Here is a 6,018-nt window from a genome sequence, read left to right as displayed (position 1 = left end):
AACGAGCGCGATCATAGTCTTATACAATTTTTCAATTATTAAAATTATGTATAGTTTGAAATCTAAAAGTGTTCAAGGAAAAATTAACTTTCTTTTTTAAGAAAAATTTCCCGTTTTCTAACCTTATATTTTAAAACTATTAAAAATGAACTTCAATGTCTTTATAATGCTCACAAACTGCACAGGCTTCCAGGTTACCACCACTTTTAATACTTATTTACACTAAAATATAATTAAATAAATTTTGAAAGATACAATAAACGTGACTAATTGGCTTGATCTTGATAACAACGGTAGATAATGAACCTTTTGCTTTCGGTCAAGTCACATGATGAATGCTGAGATGATGAACGATGGACAATGTACGATCTTCGCCCTGAGTTGAAGGTGGCTGATGAGTGATGTTCGATGGCGACGCATCTTGATGGAGCATGGTGCACTGAGAAAACGAACCGTTAACCGAGCTGGATAAATAGCTCGGTTAAAGACATATTGTTTTGAAAGAACAGAGTAATGGTTGTAAGTAATCACGTGCTTGTTGCTATCACAACCGAGCTAAAACGGTTAAAGTCAAATGGTAAAAAATAATACATTACTTGGTTGTCAGAACCGAGTTTGACTCTGCAAAATTTTAATGAGTAGTTCTTTGCTAAAATAAAACGATTTTTTCGGTTAAAAGCAAGCAAATGCTTCGTGATAAATTTTAACCAAGCTGCACCTAGTAGTTTTATTTTCACAAGCAAACTAGTCAGTTTTTACACAACCAATATGCTTGTTATTTTTTCTCAAGGATATTGTCTGTTTTTAATCAATTAAATTCATTGGGTTCTTTTTTAATATTCTTAGCAGCTGAATCTAACAAATTGAAGTTGATAAGTTTTAACCAAGTATTTTTGAACTTGGTAAAAGTGAACCAAGTTGAGTTATGAGTTTGCAACCGAGTAGAGATATAATTTTAGCAGAATTGCGCAGGTGTCGCAGTAAGGAGAGTCGAAGGGAACGTTGTCTGCGCAGTTAAGAAAGAAGCCAGCGCTAGCATTGTTGTTAGCGTCATTCGCTTCGACTCCATTCTTTTTTGGTAGTGATTGGCAGGACTCAGTTGCGCGTCATAAAATTGTTATGTGAAATGTGTTTTGTTACAATTCTCTCCCATAATTATTCTAGAATGCTTACCGACATCATCCGTACAACCGAGAAGTACATTATCAGAATGAGAGAGAGCTGAAAACGACCCTAACCTCAAAATAATGCACATGCATAACATTTTTATTTAGCACAATAAACTTTGTTAGTTATTATGCCTCAAAAACAGTCGAGGGACGACCGTTAGGATATTTTATTGTATATCCGAATTCTTTTTTTTACTGAAATGTACCCGATTGACCACACGACAAAGTATCACATGCCCCTAAATCGAAAAATTATTATTTCTGACACGAAAATTTTGGAATAAATAATTTGATGTTTGTAGTGCATAATGACTTATTTTTAAGCAATAAACATTATTATTAGGTAGAGAATTATTTCCAGATTGTTATTATAGAATATTATTACAATTAATGCAACCGAGTAGGTTCGTTGGCATGGTGGAGACACTCGGTTGCGACAGCCAACTAGATTGGTTACTGTAACCGATTAGGTTAGTTGGCGTAGCAGAGACACTCGGTTGCTACTTTTAATAAAAAAATTGTAGCCAATACAACTTGGTTAAATTTTACAACGAAGATTGTAGGTGCTATATTAGCAGTCTTACTTATCTATTTTCAGCAGAATTTTGGTTATTTTCAACAAGTATGTTTTCTCAGTGTGCGAGGTTTTTGATCAAATAATCGACACATTCTTGATGAAGGACATTCGCTTGTTGAATGCTGACCTAGACAGTTAAAGCATATTTCTCTTTCCTTTAATATACTTCAATCCCTGAAATTTGTCATTCGACTTTGAATTTCAAGAATCCTTTAAGTTAGCTGTGATTGCCTTCACGAATCTCCAATGTGCGAACCTTGCCCTCAAGAAATTTGTGTAAGGAATCATGAGAAGGAAACCCTGTGGCATCAACTAGTGATTTCTCCCAGTCACGTCGAGTTTGTTAGTCCAGTAAGTTGGTTAGATGAAAAACTAAGAAATGTCACCAATTGTCGACTGGACATTTAAGAGCCTTGAGAGCCTCTAAGTTTTCTTCAACTGTATTGGCAAGATCCTTCAAATTCGAAGCTGTTTCCATTTTAGAGGCTTTAACGAAAAGAGAATTAGACAAGTGAGAATTTATTAATATTCTCTTATTCTCGCAACGTTTTGGTGAAGATGTCATGCTTAAAATATGTGACTTCTCTCTTCAAAGGTGCTTTCAACAACTCAACATGCTGTTGCTGAAACTTTAAGTAATTTCTTGCGAGTGTCTCTAATCGTGCTTGAAGCATACCGTGCGTGTGTGCTGTTGGAACGGATTGGAACGAATTTTTTATTCGGCTAGTAAGTTTCACTTGCTAGAGAAGGCACAGTTCAGCCTATGTTTCAGACATTTTAAGCAACCAACCTTGGTACTGACATGACAAATAATTTAATTTGTTAAAAGTTTAAACGAAATGTCTCAATGTTGTCACAAAGAGGTAGGTAACGTGTTCGAAATGCCCGACTTGAAAGCTTTTAGTAATGAATAAGAACGCTATTAATCAGTTCTATGAGACACCCCAATCGTTGCGAAATATAAGTAAAGTTAATTACTGAGAGTCATTGCATACATTTCATTCATTAACACATTTGTTGAGAACAAAATGCTGAAACCAAAAATAAGAATAAGAATTAAATGTACGTAACTCCCTTTAGGTTTCCTCGCTGCATGTCCGATTTAGATGAAGCTTTTTTATTCCTATGTACTTGTCACTTCGAGTAATCCCGGAAGATCTCACTGAACAAAACACTGTCTTAATACTGTTGCATCACGATGCACATATGTTAATTTAACTCGCGAACTATCCAGAAAGTACGTTTCACTTTATCCGGTTTTCGAAGGACCAAAAATGTTCGCGAACGAGAGAAGTTTATTTGAGAAAAAATGACGTAATATTTTCAAACTTTTTTAACGACAAATACTTTGAAAGACGGGTCACTTAGATGAGGAATACAACACACTTTTTTCAATATTAAAAAATTGCTCTAAAAATCAAGCTATTATATATTGAATAATTCAAAATCTGATACATTGATAAAATATTATATAAAATTATTATTTCGAACTTGTCTACCGAAACGACGAGACAAGTTCTCAATTTGACGTTCGGACGACAAGTAAAATTTCCTTAGAGAAGGTACGCAAAGTTCTCACTCATTGAAAGCATATGACTCAACAATAGAGAAATAAGGATAAGAGAAGAAATCGAAAACACTTTAAAATTAGAATTCCATTAGAACGTAAACATGTAAAATTAGAGTCTAGATGGTAAAGTCGATGTTAAATGAGCGAAATTAACATAACACAATCTGGTTAATAAAATGTGACAGTCAATTCCGAACAAAAATACTTTTACATAAATGTGAACTTTCATAGGAGTACAGCATTTACTTTTTATTGATGATTGTTTAAAGTATAGACAAACTATCTCAATGCATACAAAACAATTCTACTCTAAAGTAGGTTTTTTCGGAGAGAAAGTTATTCACCACAGAGACCCATATGTTCCATAAAGCATGTACGACATGTCGAAAAATATCATATATTTGAATAAATTGTGAATAAAAAATTGTCTTAACTTCCTGTACCACTACTTTTGTACGGCACTAGGTTTTTTGTCATTTTCTTAAAGGATCTATCACTTGGAAGAAAGCCGTACAAAACTAATTTGCCGTAATTTGCCACTTACAAGTGTAAAATTCAATTTTCGCATGTGCTCACCTGTACCGCTAAAAACTGACAGCATAGTAATTTAAGTTACTTTTTGATATAGGAGCATCCTTCTGAATATGATTATTGCTGGGTCATTTAACCACATTATTTTTTACCATGGGCTTGTAGTCTATAAGTTCTTCCAATTTCGAGCTTTTGGTGGACGACTTTATAGCGTCAAAAGATCAAACGTCCTTTTGCCATAGAATCCATCAACTGGCTGAGCATTGGCAAAGAATACTAAAAGGCAAGGGTCACTAAATTAATAATTGCATTTTGTTAGATTTTTACAAATAAAAATAAGGTTTCTCAAAACGGGTAGAACTTATGTTTATATTATATAATCGGGTTAGTTTTAAAATGGTCGGTGTGATTTGAACCTTACCTGATACGAATCGTGAACTAAATAAATGACCTTACATAGGTACTAGCTTACAGCATTTTTGTTCGAGGCGTGCTGATGAGACTAAAAATGGTGTGTCAAGCGTTTCCAATTAATATCATAGACGTAACTGATCCGAAAATGTAAACTATTGGTTTACAAGATTCAGCTGGAAAATAAGGCTATTCTGAAAAAGAATTTTCCATTTTCACACCGAATGAGATACAATTTAAACTATCATATTTTAGATTTTTCGCACACTTATTCACGTGCATGCAATGGCACGTTTTCAAGCTGAGTCGGACAAAAAATGTTTCTGGTTAAAACTGTTCATTTACAAATAGTTATTTATAATTCTATTTTTTGGGCTTTCTCTTTAAGTAATCCTAATCTCTTTTGCATGTTTTTCTTTAGACAAATATTGATTGCAGAATTAACAATTTCCTGATTTCTCAATAATGTTTTACATCCTTATCAGAGAAGGTATTAGATTTCTGCGACATTTGACCACTCCCTGTTTTTGTGACATGTCCAGGTTTCGAGACCTACTGAATCCGAAAAACAGGTTTTTACAAATTGTTCTGTCTGCCTGTAATATAACTTTCGAAAGAATAGACAGATTAGATAAGTCTTTGGTATAATCTTTTAGCGACTTCAATCAAAGGTCAAGTTCGTTAGCCAGCCATTTTGGATACAAATTCAAAAATTTTTAAGACCAAGTTTTCTGAAGAGTTAAAAATTCTAAGCACTGTCAAAATTTGGAACAGCGATAATTCTTCCTGCCAATTCATGTCAGCATTTATATGCTAGAAAATCAACGAAATTTAGCTGTTAATCAGTGAAATGTCACTGATAAGTAGTTAAATTTCGTCCTTTTAGCAGGGTATATACGCTGATAAGAATTAGCGGTGTACTTATCGCTGATTTATATTGAGAGAGTACGGTTATTAGTAGCAATCAAAAACACGAACAACTTATCTTAAGGATTTTCTTATAAAAAAAAATTACCAGAGTTATAGCATTTACAAAATCTTAGAAAGAAACGAAAATGAACATTATAAGCAAACATAGGCTACACTGTTAGTGTACTTTTTGACTGGAAATCCAATTTTATTGCTGGTTAACAGGAAGAAGGTATCGTGTTTTATTATTTACAATCGAAAATTACTGCTAAACTTATTTTAAATTTGTGAAAAATGGAATTATCTGATTTTTTTGTAAGTGATTATCATGAATGTATATGAAATTTATTATAGTCGCCCTTAATGGAGATTTCATATGCTTGATATATTAATTTTAATACACATGAGTATATTAAATTTAATATTATTTTTAACAGTATAAGGTACAGAAATAAATGTAATATATGTTTCATACAATAGACTTGAACATAATTAGAAAAGGTCGCATTTTAGACAAAGCTGAGTGTGAAGGACGATATGCGTGATGAGAATGTGTTCATTAAAGCCGAAGGAGCTTCAACAAAAGAGAATTCGCAAACATTAAATTACAGTTGTCGATGCTCTGACCTTTAAATTAAAAAATTCTGTACACAAATGTGGGGGAAATGCAAAAATTAAGAGCGCAGCGCAAAGTACATACATTATCAAGTGCAAGAGAAATATACATCGCGTGCGAAGCGGGGAACCAACAGTCGCGCGCTCTACGCGCGCTCAAACTTGCGAGTTCCAAAAGCGTCGGAACTCCGATTTTTTGTTTTAATACGTATACCCATGTATTTTTACGCACTCAA

The sequence above is a fragment of the Belonocnema kinseyi genome, chromosome 1, assembly GCF_010883055.1.
Source record: "Belonocnema kinseyi isolate 2016_QV_RU_SX_M_011 chromosome 1, B_treatae_v1, whole genome shotgun sequence".
NCBI classification, from domain to species: domain Eukaryota; kingdom Metazoa; phylum Arthropoda; class Insecta; order Hymenoptera; family Cynipidae; genus Belonocnema; species Belonocnema kinseyi.
Note: the sequence above shows the minus strand (reverse complement) of the source record.